At 49.9% G+C, this 20,407-nt stretch overlaps 1 protein-coding gene across 5 annotated transcripts in view; it reads right to left on the bottom strand.

The window, feature by feature from the left end:
- LOC149358474 (GATA-binding factor 2-like) overlaps positions 1-20,407 on the bottom strand; it is a 256,638-nt gene that overhangs the window by 81,410 nt on the left and 154,821 nt on the right. For 3 of the 5 annotated variants that reach the window (XM_089570548.1, XM_089570547.1, XM_089570544.1), the window contains exon 1: positions 7,380-7,864. The exons of the other annotated variants lie outside the window; for them this stretch is intronic. The gene's annotated coding sequence lies outside the window, so the exon portion shown is untranslated. Of the gene's footprint in view, positions 1-7,379; positions 7,865-20,407 lie in introns of those variants that run through there. 5 annotated transcript variants of the gene reach the window in all.

The following is a 20,407-nucleotide window of genomic DNA, read 5'->3' on the forward strand; positions in this document are numbered from 1 at the left end:
ACTCCTCCACAGCGTGCGTGCGTGCGTGCGTGCACAGAGGAGAGAAGGTTAAGTTTCAGCAACTCGCGCGCACGATATGAGTTAGGGCTGAATACACCAGCACACGCGAGTACAGCTTATACTCGTGGCGTTCTTCTTCGTAATTGCCGATCGAACTTATCAGCAGAGCCACGCGCAATCCTTGAAGGAGACATATTGGCCTGTGCACTTTCCCTTCTGCTCGTTCTCATTCATTTCATTCCATCCCTTCAGCTATAGCTTCGCGGGTCCATGCCTTTTCCCTCTGCCTAGACCCCACCCCTCTTCACCTTTTTTCCGAACGAAGCAGCAGGCGCGGCGGTGGTAAGGCTAAACGGGCGTTGAGCGGAGGAAGGGGAGGGGGTGATTGGTGTGTGGGGTCTGTCCACGCATGGTGTTGTGCGAGCCTGAGCGGAGCTCGCAGTGTAATAGCTCTCTCGCAACTCCTTGCTCTCGACCCACACACGCGTCTCTATGCGCTTGCTTGCGGGTGGGTGCGCGCGCGAGCTCCGCAGCAAATGATCGCCACCACCGCCACCACTGATGTGTGTATACTACCACACCGGCACCACCACCACCGCCTTTCGAGAAAATTGCGCCCCAGATTTTGAACGGCTTTTTACATGGCGTTCTGTGCGCGGAGCAAAAGCAAATAGAAGGACGTTGGAGGCACGTGTTTTTTCTTTCTCTTTGCTTTCTACCTGCCGGACACCAGCTATTAGAGACCACGCGCGGGCCGCCGCGGTGTACGTGTGTTTGATCGGGCCGGCACAAACCGCTGCAGCAGGGTGTGTAATATGCGTTTTGATCACTCGAAAGGAGTGGCCTGATTGGGGCATGGAACGCGCCGAGGGGTGCATATGCGCGTGTATGTATACGCTCGCTGTGTGAGAAGAAAGCTGGCACTGAATGGAACTGGAAAGTAATTACTGCAGGGCAGGTGCAATACAGTGCACACCCACTAGGAGCGAGGCAGCTGGGTGTTATCCCGAGGAAAGGAGGCGCAAGAAGAGGACAGAAGGAGTAAAAGGATGGTGTGCTGCTTTTGGGTGCAGACCGCCATTTTCTTGTACTCTATAAACTCAAAGCAGTAAATAGGGAGTAAGCTGTCCTATTCTAGCTTAGAAGAGCGTGGAGTCTGCCTTTTTTTTTTTTATCTTGATAGGATCACGACGGTGTTAAAACTGCACGTTCTTTTTAGGCTATACATGATGAATGCTGAAGATATGTCAGGAATTTTAAATTAAACGTGAAAAAGACACTGCAATGAACGCGATTATCGGGGTACTTTAAGCACCGGTATTAAAACATGCTATCCTGGACATCAGCAACATCGCGCCATCCAAAGGGGATATTTTAAACTTGTAATTTTGCAAAAAACGAGACATTCTCTGGAGATTCTGCTCTAACATCGTGATCATCATGGCTGACGCTTTTTCCACGTTGCAAAACGTGAATAAAATCCTTCCTGCGCTCACACCAACTATTTGCGACGACCATCGAAAATCAGTGGGATGTAGCAAACATTCGAAATTCTCGCGGTAATTTTGAGTGTTCAGCGCCAAGCGGCAGGCGGTGGCAGCCACACGAACTAGAAGCGTTCGTCCAGATCTGCTAGGCTTGAGTGAAGTATGCATAACTGGATGTCTCGCAAAGCAGCACGCCTAAGCACACTCCTAAAATGTTAAAGCACGCTCCAGAAAATTACAGCGTGGTTACTTATGGACTGGTTACTGACTATTAATGATCGTTACGAGCACGCTGTTATTCCTATGCACTCATAGGTGCACAAGGGATGGGGCATGCTTGTTAGTGCACAATCATGATTCGGACGTGAGCATTTCAGTGTTATTTCATGCGTGAGACTTGTTGCAAAGGATTCCGGTTGCTTCCCGCAATTTCGCATTCACGTCACGATCGGCCTAGGCGTATTTTTCATCATCTGCTTCACCGATCAAGCGTGGCCTCGCATCATTGCAGTGCCAAGAATGTGGCTATGCACTGCATTGTTGAAGATGAGGCTTTAGGTGCACTGTTTATTTCGGAATTATCTGCAGCGCATGCTTCTATAAAGATAGAGAAATGCGCGCCATAATTGCGACTAAGTACGGTCTTTGTCCACCTTTGTAGAGCGTCCAGAAGAGTGGCTGTGCATCCTTCTTTTCGAATAAAAAAAATAAGAAATAATTTATAATGCCTGTGGTGCGGGCAGCGTTACATAGTATAAAGCCGCAGTTCGCGCATCTGCTCGAATCGGTTCAAGCGTTAAGACAAGCGCGGCCTTTTCGATTTTCCTTTGTTCTTGAGAGCTCATTGCTTTGCGAACGTAACGGTAAATACTCCCTTCTCCATCCGTGGGGGAGAGGAGGGTTTAACAGCAGTATGCGGCGCGAGCAGCTAATTGTGGGCCACGGATCGGGTTTACTGAACCGCGACTTCACAACACCTGCACCTGCGCTACTGTGTTCCGCGGTCGCGCGTAGTTGGTGCCTGCGCATGAGGCCTAGTAAAAATGTATCATCTGTAGGTGCTTATGGCGTACACTTTAACGCCCCAATTCACGAGCGAGGTGCGAACTTTTTCGTTTGACTGTTTCTAGAGAAGCAACTTTGCTGGCGTAACTTTAGTAGCAAGGTATACAGCGTAAAACAAAAGCAAAAAAAAAACAAGAACGGCATAAACATAGTGTGCTCATTACGTTTGTCTCTACCTCTTTCTATGTCGCCATCCCGTTCCATAGTAACTTTTTTAGGGTAGCGGATGGGTCCCATAGCTGCCTGAAGAGTGGCACAGTGATGAAGCGCGATGATGGTACAATGCTGCAGTGCGCATGCGAGTACTTTACGGCCACCAATTGAGGATGCCGATGACGTAACATCCGGTGTCATTTCCAGCTGGCCGGGTGAGTTCTTGAGAGGTATTGAAGAAAACATAGCGGAAACAGACAGGAACGAGGAACAAACAACGCGTGCAGCAAGCGCCGGGTTGGCCTCGTACGCGTGGCGGTGTCGGTACACACCAAGCCTCATACACCATGCATGCAGTGTCTGACGGCTCAGTATTTTCGCACCTTTTTTCTAGCGCAGCCAGCATTTTCTTTGTTTTTAATGCGAGAGAAGCGACTTGCGACGGCCCTACTTTGAGCTCACGTGAAAAAGCGTGACGTGATAAGGTAAAAAAAACCTCTCACGCATTTATGCCATGGACTACAGGTCCGCAACAACTTTTTCTGGCAATGGAGCGGAAGTACGGAGCCAAAATTTAGCACGACCCCTCTTCATACACAGCGGTACACTGTAGGCCTCGCTTGCGGTTATTAGTGCCCCTTTACACATAGTGCATTGTAAATATTCATTGTTTAAAGCATATTTCTAGTAAAACTGTAGAAAATTAAGGGGAAAAAACAAGTTATTCATTACAACGAATTTTCTACGCATCTCTAGCTGCAAGAAGCTTCCATAGACGACACCAGCTGTATATACCAGAGACAGAACGAATGAGAAAAACAAGTAAAAAAAAAGAACCCTGAAAAGTGCTGTTTCTGCTACTCCGCGGTCACATAATTAGTGCCTTTCTTTATTTCTATGCGCGCGTCATAATTCGCGGTTAACTGCGTTATTAACTGTCATCCCATTGAACGCAGCGATAAATAGCAACATTTGGTATAGCACTGTGTATTATGAGACGACAAAAGCGGTATATCAGTGAACAACCTGCATATTGCAGATTTGTGAGTAGGCGTTCTTGGCAAAAATTGCTTCAATGCGACGTATAAAAATTGAATGTCATTCCCCATATGTTACAGCGCTTCAATGACGGCATCGGGCGTAAATCAAGTAAGCATCGTTTCTAATAAGAGAATGAACTGTGATGCTCGAACAGATCAGCGTATGTACGAATGAAATGTGTCCGTCCAATCACCGCAACTACCGTCTTCTTACAGAAAAACATTATCCGCGCATATCTGGCACTGAGGTGTATACATAGCGGTTCGTTCATTTCGACAACCCGAAACTTCCGACAGGGGGGATACATCAGAGAAACTGCTGGCAGGGCCGCATCATCTTCCACAATATACCAGACACACACTCGCTGCTATCGCGCCATGCGCGCTCATAACCCGGCGATGAAGAGGTAATCGCTCCAGCTGATTAATGGTCGTCCCTCGGCGGCGGCGAATGGTCGTGCGTTGCTCTATGGGAATCGGGCGCCCGGCCACGCACGTCGGGGAGCCCGGCGAAGCTGGTACGTCGACAGATACCGCACGTCCAAACTTCTCTTTCTCTTCGCGTGAGCGCGTCTCTAACCCACCGCTCGGGAGATAAAGACGCTGGCTCGCGTGGCCCAACGTTGAGGCCACGTCGTGTGCGGCCGAGGACGGTGAGCGTATGTGGCATGGTCGCGGCGGGTGGAAAGAAGGGAGGGGGGGGGGGGGGGTCGTATTATGTTGGCTTTTGTAATCCGAGAGAACGTAGTAGGCCTTTGGAATCGAAGATTGCAAGCTAGCCTTTGCATCAGGTGACGTCTCGCTTTCGTAATTCAGACATGGATAGGTTTAGGCTATAAAGCGGCAGCCTTAACGAAAGCACGGACGAAGTTGATACTGAGACGAACGTTAAAAAGTTCGCTCCAGGCTTGCCTCCCCAGCATTATCTCTTCTTTTTGTTTGTACGTTTCCGGTTGTAGTAACCATTACGAACCAACGACCGGTCGGTTATATTTGCTGTTCAGCCGAAGGGGCTAATAGTGACGGTTGTCGCGAGTCACCTCGGGCCAGGCGCGGTTAGGGCTATCAGGCAGGCAGGCATAGTACAGCATCGTTTTGTGATTGTGCGGCGGGCACCAATCGGCAACGTTCACAGCAGAACTGAGATGCCTGTTTGAGCGGTTTCACAGGCCCGAGCAGCTTGAATTTCACCGAGAGGGAGGAACGATTTTTCTTTGCAGTCAAATGCGCTGGACAATTTCGTAATCCGAGGCCGTAAGCGTGGAGGCTACGCGTAAATTGAGAGAGTGACGGTCGACGTGTGGACTGGAACCGTGGTCCGTGCTTAAGACGTCCGCATGTTTCGTTCAGAACTACTGCGAGAGCATTGCTCGCTCGATGGATCGACGGAAGCCGTTGGGAAACACTCTGCGCAGCTTAAAATGACTAACGCCGAACGACACGTACAGGCGCGGACAAAAGTAAACGGAGCACGCAATTGCCTTCGAATATTTTTCACGCGTCACCTAATTGAAATTTCCAGCAGTGGTGCGCGCATGCTGGTAGCGGAGGTAGGTGGGCTTTCTTGTATACACAAAACGCTTCTTCATTACCAATGGAGAAAGTGTGATTGCACTTCGAACGCAATAGCGTGCTCTGTTTACTTATGGCCGCGCCTGTACGTGAGGCGCTCAGGAGAATAACACTCGTGGTCATTGCCGGCATTCCAGCTTATCTAGCTTTGCTATGCGGTAACAATGACGTCAATACTTCGGAAAATTCTACCGCGCTTCTCAAAGGCGAGCGTTCATACAGAACGCTTTCCGCGTGCCTTGGGAAATTCCGAATCCGTGTTTGGCATGCAGGCTCTGTACACAAGCCAGCTCAGCCCGCGCTCATTCCCCCCTGTCCTTCCTTTCCGCGCGTCTGTCTAAATGTTTTCAGCGTCACAACACAAAGGGATAGAGCTCGAATGGCGGTATATACAAGACCGTCGTCGTCGTCTTTACGGCTGTTTCTGCCGTCTAACCCCTCTCCACAGCATTCCCGACTGGCGTATGTCACCGACGCACGCAGTCGCAAAGGTGCTACATCACGATGCCGTGAGCGTGGGGCGATGCGACTGGCTTTGTTACGAAGTTTCTTCCTGGACGTGTACAAGTACATCACGGCAGCGTCCGTATACACACACCGGCGCGACAGGGACGAGGAAGGGTGGGAGATCTCTTAATTGTCGGCGCTAGCTCGGCGCGATCGCAATCGCCGCCTCCGTCGTGCCGTGCCAGAAGGACATGCCGGAAGCCTGCGCTGCTGTGGCTGCCAGCATTAGCATGCTCTCTGGATATATGCCTCTCGCTTCCCCGGTCCTCTCGACGCTGCTGTAATCGCGGACGCCTCGCGTTGTGTTGGCAAACTTGCATACTGTATTACTCCGGAGCCTGGTCCATTCAGAGATGCGCGCGAGCGGACTCGTATATCCTGTTGGCGCATCTGCGGGTGCTCGAAGACTCCGAGACGTGTGACGGTCACGTGACTCTGCGTCATCACCGAATAAAAGGACCTCGGAGACGATGTTTATGAGGCGTTGCTATTTGAGCGTACTTATTACATCTGAAGACCGGCAACCGGCTTGAGCGAGGAAGAATCTTTGTAAACCTACACAACAAAATCTAAATGGGCCATATTTTCGAAATAACGAAGAGAGAGAGAGGTTTATCCTTTTAAGTAGGAAGCTCAAAAACAACGAAGTTCGTTGACTGTTTCAAGGCGAACTTCCCTCAATTTCAAAGCGAACATTCACTGAAAAAAAAAAAAAAAAAACTTGTGCAGCTGTCCTTCATTGCTAACATGGCGCAGTCGACAGGATAGCATTCGAACCCTAGCCGCTTCATTGCTAACAGCACCGGCTTTTCTGTTGTTCGCAAGCTGCTTTGACAATCGCAAATAGGAACTGCACCCATTTAGCGTTAGGGGCAGCGATAAGGGGTCGTGCCTAAACATTAAGGCGACACATAAGCTATCTCAGCGCAGTAAAAACCTGACCGTGGGTTAGTTCGTTCTGCATACTTTCGAAGTAAGATAGCGCTGTTTAGTGTCGCGTCGTTTTCGTGTACCCGATTTTTTCTTTTTCTGCGATTGCGCTTTATTTGAAAAGTATGCCGGCGTTGACAGCGCAATTCATTGCACTATAAGTACGAGCTAAATACGTAATCAAGGCACATAATAAGCGCCATCAACCAACCCTCCACAGGTCAACGACGCACCACGCCTCCATGAAAGCCGCGAAATCATATGCATCGCAAGTCTTAATGTCGCGGCACCGATAACTGTCCTGAAATATCCGAGATAAGCGCGTGGAAACCTTCGTTCGTTTGCTAGCTGTCTTCTTATCTTGCACGATCAACCATTCCCGCGATGATTGGATAACGTTTGAAACATCTACACGGCATGGAAGTCGGTTAGATCCTACGCTCTTAGTATCCTACTGACGGTACATCTCACCGTGGAAAGAATACGTTGCCGTGATGGGCGTTTATGGCGCTCGATGTGCAGTGAATACACTACTCCTTAACATCACTGCAGTCCGCCACGACTACAGCTGTCACGTGCTAAGCAACCTAGCCAGCGCCGAGCACGTGGACGGGACTGCGCTCACCTGAGACTTGAGGGCGCAGCCGAGGTTATCCTCATAGTAGCCGTGGGGCGGTGCCAGCCATGCCGGCAGGCAGGAGCGACCAGCGGCGAGCGACGACGAGCGTGCGCTCCCGCCGCCCACCACGGAGCACGCCGTGCTCGCACCGTCCGCGCACCTTGACGCACACACAGGCCTCCCCTTACTTCTGCCGCGCAGCAGCAGCAGCAGCGATCACGCACTACCGCTACGACGACGGAGGCAACGCGACAACAGGGCACGGGACCGACGAGTAGAACACCGAGCGCAACAACAGTCGGCTCGTAGTTTCTCGTCTCGCTGCAAGGGGCGCTCCTTCTTGGAATGTGCGCAAAGCCAAACACGGCGGTCGAAAAAACGATTATCTTCAGCGCGGTCACAGGCTCGTCTTCCCGCACTGCAAGGCACTCGAGCAAAAATGCGCACGCACCGTCTCACGCGCACAGTTCCAACCCGCGATAGCAAGCGCTCCGAACCGCACTGGATGGGTCGCGCGCCACGCGACGCGAGGCCGGCCTTCTTTCCACCTACGTCACGAGCTAGGCGGAGCCGGTCGTCGCGGACCGCCCTTTTGTACGGCGCGGTGGGAGGAGCCTGAGCCTTTGGCGCGGCTTGACGAGATAGACCAACCGGAGGCTCGCTTCAGTTTGCGAGCTGTGATTGGGCGACTGACGCGTTGAAGGAGAGAGCGCGCCGATTGCAGCGAGAAGGCAGCGTTTTTTTGATTGACGGATGGGGATGCTGAGAGAAGGGCTGCAACGAGGAGACCCCCCGTTGTTGTTTGGAGTGTGCAGATGGGTTGGCTTTTGAACGATGCTTCTCTGTCTTCTTTATTTTCCTTTCCTTTCCTTCTATCGCGAGAAACGGAGGGGGGTGGTGGGACCAAATGAATTGGCGCCTAACGCTGCTGACTGTCAGACAAATCGACTAGACTCTCAGCTGCTTGCCCTTTTCTTTTTAATTTTATTTTCTTGGCGCCATCTGAGTGCCATTGGGACACGCGAAACATTTCTTGGTTAAATTTTTCTTTTTGGCCATGCTACACATGCCTGACGTACTCGGATTCTTACTGTGAGCAAAAATAAGCCATCAACAAATTTTAATAAGTTGTCTTCAAGATGACCCCTACAAATGTGGCTCAGTGCCCTACTTGTGCACATGTTGACTTCTTGCTAATTGTTGTCTACCTGCTACGGAATACCTTCAACCTGCTATAACTACCTACATTATCTCAATATCGCCGAAGCGTGATGCGAAAATGAAAAAGAAAGGGGAGAGACCGGAGTGCACAAGCGCAGGAACAAGAGAAGTTAGTTTCATGCATTCGACCCGTTAACTGTGACCTAATAGGGAGTCATTGCTTTCCTAAGGCTCTTATCCCTTCAAGAGCTGCTGTGCGCGTCATGAACTGATGGTGACTGTTGTAATGTTGGTGGTTGTGGGGTGAATATGATGACGCAACTAATTAAAGGAACCAGGTAAAAACAATAATCTGACCCAAGTATGGATCTCAAACGTTGATTTAAATTTCAACCTTTATGATTATTTTTAGTTCGGCCTTTTCAGAATGTTTAGCTGCTGCCCAGTATCGTGGCTAACACTCGAAGAAGAGAAATATGACACCCAGTTCCAGGTTAATTAGGCAGCTGAGTTTTCTAACAATGGCTATTGTGGAGATGATGCTTGTAAATTCGTACTCAAACACGTCAGCACAGTGCGCACCGGCGCTTCCGCACCAGGCAAACGACCTGGCACATAGCCAAAATCCATTCTGCTCACCCGCAAGGGTGCTTCTCCACATAAAAGGCAAGTGCTGCAAGTAAGCAAACTTTACAAAGTCCCAAGAAAATTAAAGTTTTGTTTGGGTTGCTTTAACCCACGCCAGGACAAAAAAAAAATGGCAAGAAATTAAGACTACCTACGAAGAACAGCATCTTCACTAGCCAGGAATTAGCAGCGATAAATGTGAGCAAAAGATATGATGTGTGTGCTGTGCCTTGTCCGACGTTTTCCAGGCGCAGTTTTCTTACGTACACAGTATGAAGCGCTCGAAACCGAATGCGGCCCACTTTTGAGACTTCAGAAAATGAATAAACTGAGCTGTTTAAGTTCCAAACAACGCGGAAAAAGATATTCAGACAAGCAGTGCACAGTCACACTTTTAAGAAAAAATTGCGAGGACACTTGGCAACTAAAGTGTTTAGAGGCGAAAGCCAAGGACACTATGCCGTGACGACTTCCGGTGGATGTGACGTCACACCATTCACGTAGCTATATCGATACACAAATTATTCATCTTTCGGGGATGTTGTGTGTTAATTGAACTTAATTACACATTTTCCCATCTAATTTGACACAAATCCGATGTTTTTCCGTGACAATTTTCACTATGCCGTGATGACTTACGGTGGATGTGACGACACACCCTTCCTGTGGCTATATCGACGTCCACGCTATTTCGATGCAGTTTCGACATTTTTGCCTTTAATTAATTAAATAATTAATCTGCAGTCATCAAACTTGGGTTCTATGTTCATTTCTTCCTATTCTATCTAAAGCAACCATTGGTGTTCTTCTATATGTTTTATTTCTCGAGTTAAATGCGTGTGACACGCTTTGTTAACGGATGTCAGTATGAGCCATTGAAGGCTTTCGCCTTAAAACATAAAGGTGCCAAAGAACTGTAGCACTTCAGTAAATTTCACATTAGCCATTCGTGGAAATCAGTATCGTGTTATATCTTTTTGCACATGTATAAAGATTCGCGGAGGCGGGAGTGTTAGGTCGCTGTAAGTCACACGAGTGTCAGATGGGTAAATTTAGCGTCGCTTTCAGCGAGTGTACTTCGTCTCGTGGAGTGCTACTATGGCGGTACAGTGCTTCACAGGGCATCGCCGTCTTATCCGGAATGGGCAACAACAGCAACATACTGCGCGTACGCTTTGCCTCATCGCCAACAGTTCTCGCAAGGCGAAGGTCCACGTCATGCGTTTCGTCGGGAAATGGAACGACCAACTCCGGGACGACAATGTAAAAGCAGACCGACATTGTACGCGATATTTTGCGCTTCAGTGAAGCTGACTGTGCACACGGTCTAAGTGTGTTTCAACTGAGTGTAGCGAGCCCATTTCGCTCTGAGTGCGTTCTGCAGCTGATGTCACGAATGTTCGTCGTGTTAAAATTGTTGTCGTTTTACTTTTTTTTACTTTCTTTCATTTCTTGTTGATAACTGGAAACGAGCCGTCTCTGTCTCAACAAAGCACTCACTACAACCACCATATGAATCGCCATCTTAGGAACCGCAAAAACTCGTGTGAGTTCTGGGCACCTATTGAATGGGTACCCATGGGTTTTTTCACGACCTTTGGAAGAACCGATTTCCTAGGATGAGGGGAGAACGTGGGGGAGCCCATTTCTCAACTCTCCCCTGCTGTATACGAGCACAGACCAGTGCCCAATAAGACGAAACCCATCGGCCTCTCTTTGAAAATGTTTATTATGAAGAAAACCAAAGACGACACTGAAGAAAGCCCGATTGCCTAAAGCAAAAATTATCATCCACTTACTTCGAACCAACCGACGACTGGCGACCCGTCCGCACAAGAAGAGACATAGTTTCTGCGGAACCTACGAGAAAAATACGCTCCCGCTCTCAAGCCTGTCCATGAAACAGTGCCACGATATCTCGCCACAGCCACTGAAAATGCTTGGAATAACATGGAACGCGACAAAGACTCCTTTACTGAACCAGCTTGGGTTCGCTATAGTAGCTTGTTGCCCTCTATTACGATGCCGCTCCCTGACAAAAATTTTCTCTCACAGTTCATTGGGAGTCAACAGTCTATGAACTATCTAATGAAAATTTGTTCAGAGGAAGTGTCTTCCCTATGCGTATATTTTGCAGTCGCCGTCAAAAAAAATAATAGAAACACTAAAAGGAAGTCTCACCAACATCCCAAACGACAACAGAAGCTCTTTCCTTTTTATAGTTAGCAAGCTTGTCGGGTATACACCCGTGCTCAACCCAAGATGGATATACAGGTTACGTTGTACGGGAGAACTGCATAGGGAGAGCGCGCGGGCTGTCCCCTCGCGAAACGACTGCGCCGGCCGATCGAAGCGGCTGCGCGGTGTCGCCATCTATCGGCGCCGGGACAAAGCGACCCGTTCAATCGGCCGGCGATCTTCAGCGATCGAATCGAGACGACAGAATCTTTACTGTTTCTGCTGAAGTAGCCGATTCGGGGAGAAAGTTCGTTGAGTATTATGTGTAGTGTCTGTTGAGCTCTTATTCGCTAACTAAATGGCCTTACCTCTTCTCTTTCGCTCAATCGGCCCACTGGACGAGAAATAAGATGCCCCCCTTGGTTGAACAATGCGAACAATGTCACAGCTACATATTCGTCTTGTTGCAACGCAGAGAAATTTAAGAATGTCATTTCAGTACAACTCCGAGCTCCCTCATGTTCACGACAATGACTATATGTAGGAAACGGATGGAACATTGGTTTTCATTTTGCAAGCAGTGTAGAGCACTCTAAAAAGAAAGGAGTAAAAATGTAGTAAAATTGTCCACTAGCGTACGCCCTTTAAAAAAAGCGGAGTGCTATAGTCGGAGTCACTATAGTCGAATACAACTCAATAACGAAGCAGCATGTGCCCGTCGACAGGGCTTCCGGCAAACCGGTGTACGTCTCCGCTAGTGCGTCTCCAGTATGCTAAATCTCTCTGTTGTTTCTGTGTCTAGGTTCATCATTATACTTGGTTTTCATTTTGCAAGCAGTGTAGAGCACTCTAAAAAGAAAGGAGTAAAAATGTAGTAAAATTGTCCACTAGCGTACGCCCTTTAAAAAAAGCGGAGTGCTATAGTCGGAGTCACTATAGTCGAATACAACTCAATGACGAAGCAGCATGTGCCCGTCGACAGGGCTTCCGGTAAACCGGTGTACGTCTCCGCTAGTGCGTCTCCAGTATGCTAAATCTCTCTGTTGCTTCTGTGTCTAGGTTCATCATTATACTTGGTTTTCATTTTGCAAGCAGTGTAGAGCACTCTAAAAAGAAAGGAGTAAAAATGTAGTAAAATTGTCCACTAGCGTACGCCCTTTAAAAAAAGCGGAGTGCTATAGTCGGAGTCACTATAGTCGAATACAACTCAATAACGAAGCAGCATGTGCCCGTCGACAGGGCTTCCGGCAAACCGGTGTACGTCTCCGCTAGTGCGTCTCCAGTATGCTAAATCTCTCTGTTGTTTATGTGTCTAGGTTCATCATTATACTTGGTTTTCATTTTGCAAGCAGTGTAGAGCACTCTAAAACGAAAGGAGTAAAAATGTAGTAAAATTGTCACTAGCGTACGCCCTTTAAAAAAAGCAGAGTGCTATAGTCGGAGTCACTATAGTCGAATACAACTCAATAACGAAGCAGCATGTGCCCGTCGACAGGGCTTCCGGCAAACCGGTGTACGTCTCCGCTAGTGCGTCTCCAGTATGCTAAATCTCTCTGTTGCTTCTGTGTCTAGGTTCATCATTATACTTGGTTTTCATTTTGCAAGCAGTGTAGAGCACTCTAAAAAGAAAGGAGTAAAAATGTAGTAAAATTGTCCACTAGCGTACGCCCTTTAAAAAAAGCGGAGTGCTATAGTCGGAGTCACTATAGTCGAATACAACTCAATAACGAAGCAGCATGTGCCCGTCGACAGGGCTTCCGGCAAACCGGTGTACGTCTCCGCTAGTGCGTCTCCAGTATGCTAAATCTCTCTGTTGTTTCTGTGTCTAGGTTCATCATTATACTTGGTTTTCATTTTGCAAGCAGTGTAGAGCACTCTAAAAAGAAAGGAGTAAAAATTTAGAAAAATTGTCCACTAGCGTACGCCCTTTAATAAAGCGGAGTGCTATAGTCGGAGTCACTATAGTCGAATACAACTCAATAACGAAGCAGCATGTGCCCGTCGACAGGGCTTCCGGCAAACCGGTGTACGTCTCCGCTAGTGCGTCTCCAGTATGCTAAATCTCTCTGTTGCTTCTGTGTCTAGGTTCATCATTATACTTGGTTTTCATTTTGCAAGCAGTGTAGAGCACTCTAAAAAGAAAGGAGTAAAAATGTAGTAAAATTGTCCACTAGCGTACGCCCTTTAAAAAAAGCGGAGTGCTATAGTCGGAGTCACTATAGTCGAATACAACTCAATACCGAAGCAGCATGTGCCCGTCGACAGGGCTTCCGGCAAACCGGTGTACGTCTCCGCTAGTGCGTCTCCAGTATGCTAAATCTCTCTGTTGTTTCTGTGTCTAGGTTCATCATTATACTTGGTTTTCATTTTGCAAGCAGTGTAGAGCACTCTAAAAAGAAAGGAGTAAAAATGTACTAAAATTGTCCACTAGCGTACGCCCTTTAAAAAAAGCGGAGTGCTATAGTCGGAGTCACTATAGTCGAATACAACTCAATAACGAAGCAGCATGTGCCCGTCGACAGGGCTTCCGGCAAACCGGTGTACGTCTCCGCTAGTGCGTCTCCAGTATGCTAAATCTCTCTGTTGCTTCTGTGTCTAGGTTCATCATTATACTTGGTTTTCATTTTGCAAGCAGTGTAGAGCACTCTAAAAAGAAAGGAGTAAAAATGTACTAAAATTGTCCACTAGCGTACGCCCTTTAAAAAAAGCGGAGTGCTATAGTCGGAGTCACTATAGTCGAATACAACTCAATAACGAAGCAGCATGTGCCCGTCGACAGGGCTTCCGGCAAACCGGTGTACGTCTCCGCTAGTGCGTCTCCAGTATGCTAAATCTCTGTTGTTTCTGTGTCTAGGTTCATCATTACACTCGAGTGTACCAGTTTGGTGCAAAAGTCAAGCGACAAGCTAACAAGCCCTACTAAGGCGCTCTGCAAACCATGCGCATTACTTAAAATTGCATTTTCCCATTTCCTATAAGCGTGCACTGCCGTTTGTCGTGTGCTGCTGAAAACACAATGGCGAAGGTCGTTATTAAAATAGTAGAGGAGTATTTACTCCTAAGCTTACCGGGGGGTTAGTAGTGGACTGATAGGCGATAGTGTCAGAATAATCAACAAGAGCGCCATCCGAATAAACCACGATTGACAAACAAACATTTCTCAGTGCCTCCAGTGTCCATGATATATTTTCTACTTATGAAACACCTTTTGTCCCCCGTGTTCCGTAATGATACGTATCCGGTAGGAAACAGGTTATTGGATTATCTGATTAACTGATTAGGATGTGTTATCTGATTCGATTATCTGATTAGGACGGCGACAGCAGCTGCCATTAACACCTCTAGGCCCCCTTATTATTTCGGGCATCAATTTGAAAGAAAGGATCGCTTACTCATTGAACTGAATCGGTTTGCCACTTCTTGCCATGGAACACCAATGACACACTGTATGCCATTGTGCACAGTGTCCCCATCTCTTCCCGTCCAATGGAATGCAAGAGTATCAGCTATAACGAATGCAGAGAACCACACTGTGAACAGTAATCGCGGTATCACGACTGATATCGCACTGAAATCTAATTAAGAACGTACATCTTGTATAGGGTATGTAACAGACCTACCGGCAGATATTACGCCGATCCTTTTGCTCACAAGGTGAAGAAGGGAATTACTCTTGACCCTCTTTTAATACAAATTACTAAGGAGGAAGACGTCCTGGTCGCGCGACTGTTAGGACAAAGTACAATGACTTATGGGCTCCTTTGCTGAAAACCTATAATGTGTAAGCAAGAAACGCCGAGATGTTGACGTTACTGCAATGCGAGGAGCACGTGCAGTGTAATTTATATATAGCGTCAGATTCTGCGAAAAGTATAGGTACAGGTGCCGTGCATGAACTGTTACTCTTCCTTGTTGCCTGCTAACCACGAAGAAAAGACAAGCTGTAAAGAAGAAATTATAGAGTGGAGAAGAAAAGACAAAAAAAAACAATTGTTTCGCTAGAGGGCAGTGATATTATATCTCCTCGTGATATTATATCTCCAGTGATATATTATCTCCTCGTGACTGTTGTGCCAGTGAGTGTTCTCCGTGCACTGATCACGTTACACAAACGTGTGCAGACAGAAAAGAAAATTAGAGAAGGAAAGGGAGGAAATAATTAAATTGAGAAGGGTGGTTCTTGCCTTCTATAGTTTCAGTGCCAGCTGTATAAAATTATGGGACAATCAGACATTCGATGCGACAATTCGAAAGCAGTTGGATTTACCCCTGTGCTTTCACTCTAAGCCGAGGCTTCGCCCAAGCGACACAATTCATTTAGAGGGTGAAGGTGGGCGGAAGTGGCTATAGATTGGCATTGGGTCGATGGGGAGCTACGGAGGTGGAAAGATGGCTGAAAGGTGGTGCTTCCGGTTCCATACTGGACCTTTGAATTCGATATAGCTGTGGCTTTTCCATTCCGCTGCTTCGTGGGCTTCTGCGTGGAGGCCTTGTGGAGGGTGAAGATAGGTGGTCTGGTGGTGTGTGGCGCTTCTGTAGGGTGAAGGGCTGAGTGGAGGGCCGAGAGAAGGGCCGAGTGAAGGGCCGGGTGAAGGACCGAGTGAAGGGCCGGGTGAAGGGCCGGGTGAAGGGCCGAGTGAAGGGACGAGTGGAGGGCCGAGTGAAGGGCCGAGAGAAGGGCCGGGTGAAGGGACGAGTGAAGGGCCGGGTGAAGGGCCGAGTGATGGCCGGGTGAAGGGACGAGTGGAGGGCCGAGTGAAGGGCTGGGTGAAGGGCCGGGTGAAGGGACGAGTGAAGGGCCGAGTGATGGCCGAGTGGAGGGCCGAGTGAAGGGCCGGGTGAAGGGCCGGGTGATGGCCGAGTGGAGGGCCGAGTGATGGCCGAGTGGAGAGACGAGTGAAGGGACGAGTGAAGGGCCGGGTGAAGGGCCGAGTGAAGGGCCGGGTGAAGGGACGAGTGAAGGGACGAGTGGAGGGCCGAGTGAAGGGCCGAGAGAAGGGCCGGGTGAAGGGCCGGGTGAAGGGACGAGTGAAGGGACGAGTGAAGGGACGAGTGAAGGGACGAGTGATGGCCGGGTGAAGGGACGAGTGGAGGGACGAGTGAAGGGCCGGGTGGAGGGCCGAGTGGAGGGCCCAGTGAAGGGCCGAGAGAAGGGCCGAGTGGAGGGCCGGGTGAAGGGCCGGGTGAAGGGCCGAGTGGAGGGCCGAGAGAAGGGCCGGGTGAAGGGACGAGTGAAGGGACGAGTGAAGGGCCGAGTGATGGCCGGGTGAAGGGCCGAGTGAAGGGCCGGGTGGAGGGCCGGGTGAAGGGCCGGGTGAAGGGACGAGTGAAGGGCCGAGTGAAGGGACGAGTGAAGGGCCGAGTGAAGGGCCGAGTGAAGGGCCGAGTGATGGCCGAGTGGAGGGCCGAGTGGAGGGCCGAGTGGAGGGCCGGGTGAAGGGCCGGGTGAAGGGCCGAGTGAAGGGCCGGGTGAAGGGCCGGGTGAAGGGCCGAGTGAAGGGCCGGGTGAAGGGACGAGTGAAGGGCCGAGTGGAGGGCCGAGTGAAGGGCCGGGTGATGGCCGAGTGAAGGGCCGGGTGAAGGGACGAGTGAAGGGCCGGGTGAAGGGCCGAGTGAAGGGCCGAGTGAGGGCCGAGTGAAGGGCCGAGCGAAGGGCCGAGCGAAGGGCCGAGCGAAGGGCCGAGAGAAGGGCCGATTGAAGGGCCGGGTGAAGGGCCGGGTGAAGGGCCGGGTGAAGGGCCGGGTGAAGGGACGAGTGGAGGGCCGAGTGAAGGGCCGAGTGAAGGGCCGGGTGAAGGGCCGGGTGAAGGGCTGAGCGAAGGGCCGAGTGGAGGGCCGAGCGAAGGGCCGGGTGAAGGGCCTCGCCCACATCCCCTTTTTTGCTTTTTCAGTAGAAGTTGTCATATTATGTAACAGGATCAAGTGGGTCAGGTGTGTGCAAAGCGGTCATAATCATATGCAAAGGCTCTAACAGGTGACATGGCAATTCGACAATCGCTCTCCTGACGGCTGATAAGACGGAAGGAAGGAAAAATGAAGAGAAGCAGGAAGGAAAAAGAGGAAGGAAAGAAATGGAGAAAAAAAAGCAAAGGAAAGAGAAGACAAACGATACAAGAAGTATGAGGTCAAAGGTGAAGAAGCGCCGATTTAACCGGACCGAAGTGCGCGCATGCAGAAGGGTGTGAGTAGGTACTGGCACGTTGCACTTGATAAAGTGGCGTGACAGCCCGAAGTTTCAACGGTCGGCCATTTGAGTATTTCATGCCACACGCAAATATACACACCCTTCCCTGCACGCTCATCGCGTGCCTGCACCACACGCGCTCGCACAGTTCAGCCACACGCCAACGCGGGCGCACCGCCGACTCACCAGGAAGGGAGGATCGGGCGCGAGCAAATAACGAGCAATTACCGCGCCCGCGTATAAGAAAACCCGGCACGGCCGCGACCCGAACACAGTCGATGCAGCAGCAGCTGCTGCACGCAGCGGTCGTGCCGCACGGGTTTCCCGCGACCGCGCACAGGCAGTGAACGTCGTCGTCCGAGCAGTGCCGCGCCTAACGCACTGCTTGGCGTCACGCCAGGCCGCTGTAAAACGCCGCACCACGTGGGGACGCATCACGGTAAGAAGTGGGGCTGCTGGATGGAGAGCCGAGTTCGCGTCTCGCGCGACAGCGTCGGTGTTACTTGTTTCAGGTCGAGCTTTGTTTACAGCTACCGTTGACTACTGTTGTAAAGAAGTAGTGCATAAGTGAGATAGAGAAATGTTTCCACAAAAGCAATACCCAATAGGCAAGAAAACTCCCATGGATGTCCTGTGGACGTTTTTGATGTCCATGGGACGTCCGAGGGAGTTTCGATGACCATTGGGATATATAGTTGTCGAAAAACTATTTACGAGCAGATCGGTTCCTGCTTGACATAAAATAAATGCAGAAAAGTGCTCCGGGAGTAGCCAGATATTCGGCATCACAGTTTTGTCCTATAACCGCTGAGTAGTGGTCCTTCTTTAAAATTTTTACGTGCCACCTCATGTCTCCTGATGTAATTGGTCTTAGAAAAGAATTTGCGGCGGCTTATTGAAGGATTCGCTGCCATACGGTGCAGAATGCCGCGCTACCACTTTCACCTCTTCTCAGAGCAAAACAAAAAGACCAACACCTCAGTTGTTGGGGCTGCTGTAATTCTTATGCACACCCAGGCATCTGGTGACGAAGAAATTCGTTGTTCCCGTCATTCATTCAGAGACCACTTCGTTATAGCGGACGAACCCGCGTAATCCAACCTCTCTACGGCATTACTTTGGCGGAACGCCGCAGCACCACCGGCGGCCACTGTGTCCGCTCCCTTTACACGCGCGGGCCTACGTCTGGGCCACCTGGAAGCCGCGTGCACAGAAAACCAGTGCACTGACACTGCACCACCTGCACTCATCATTCTTCGGCCGCCTCGGCAAATTATCGCCTTGGTGGTTGTGGTGCTGCTGGAGCTGTGCAAGAGCCCCGTGCCTACCCCTTCCCCCTCTCCCCTCAGCCTCCTCTCCTGGTCCGATTAGGAGCGCGTGCAACAAGGAGGCCTGCATCGCGGCGACCTTCCCCCTCCGCCCGCGAGCAGTGCGCGTGCTCGCGCGAGCTGGGCGCCCCCCCGTGGCATAATTTGCCACACCAAGGTCTTCTTCGCCCCGCGGCCCAGTCTCGCGCCGACTTTCTGCTCGAAGCTGCGGCGGCGGCGGCCCACCGAAAAAAGGGTGAATTTCTCGCCACAGCCATGGGAAGGTGTCGAAGGCTGCTGCTTTGCTCGACAGCTGTAAGCGGCCGAGGCGAACTGGTCTCCACTTAGCTTTGGGGCTAGCCTTCGACACATGGGATCTCAGCGACGTAGGCAGATTTTTTTTTTCCACCTCCAAATGAACGGTCCGGCTCATTCACGGCCGCTGAGAGCAACAAGACAGCTTTGCAGAACGTCCGGGCAGGTTAGCAAAATGGTGTAGTCGGACTGTGGCTATAACGAGAGTGAACGAGGCAAAGTCAGCTCAAGCTGCGCCTGTGGCTCGCAGCAAAGAGTGCGAAATGGGAGAACAGGAGGAATATTAACGACACCGGGTGAGAGCATTGTCTGCGCTGTGGCACTATGGATTTGATAATATTGAGCAAAATTTCGCCTAATTGGAACTCAGAAACAACAACAAAACATATGTATTTAGTAAATAAATTTCAAACTTGCAGACACTCTTCATTCAATGATCCCAGAGCATAAACAAGTGCACAACCAAAATGTCAAATGGTTGTACATGTACAAATGGGCTGCGCTTGAATGGGACAATACTGACGCGCAAATAAAAAAAAATAATTACGGGACGATCAGACATCTGATGCGATAATTCTGAGAAAACATTTGGATGTACCCTCGATGATTACTTCGGTGCTTTTATTCTAAGCCGAGGCTTCACACACGCGACAGAATTTTTCTGGGGGGTGTACAGGTGGACTGAGGAGAGTCGTGGGTGGCGGTGGACGGGTGGGGCGGCACCTATAGCTAGGAGGGTGGTGTGTGGTGTAGGTAGTGGCTGTAGGGTGGTGTTTCTTGAGAGTGGAAGTGAAGAGTGCCGCAGAACGAGTGCGGTTTCCTGTCCGACTGGCCGAAGCCGCCGCCGAGAGTCAAGACCTTTCGGCCGTCGTCTAGGCGGGTAGCCCTCTGGTTACCCTCTTTCTGTTGGACATTAAAAGTTTTTCTATCCTATCCTGTTCCTGCCGAGTAAAGAAGGAAAGAGCGCGAAAGCAAGAGACAGAAGAAAGTGACGCACACAGCCGCTGTCGCTTCTTTCTGCCGCTCTGCCTTCGCGCAGTTTCGCTGTCTCCGTCACGCACCAAGCCAACTCAAGACAACGCGTTATTGCCACCGAGGTTGGTTTGTGCGAAAGCATCGTGACATGGGTGGATGTAGCGAGTTAATTATTATCCCTCAGGGCCGTGTTTTCCTACACTTTTTTGTTTTCGCCCGATGACTTTTCTGTTCACTCTTCTCCTGCGTGTGCAGGGATTTCGCAGTTTCTGGAAGCAATAATCAAC

This window comes from Amblyomma mixtum, chromosome 2, assembly GCF_055824585.1.
Source record: "Amblyomma mixtum isolate Tamu chromosome 2, ASM5582458v1, whole genome shotgun sequence".
NCBI classification, from domain to species: Eukaryota; Metazoa; Arthropoda; class Arachnida; order Ixodida; family Ixodidae; genus Amblyomma; species Amblyomma mixtum.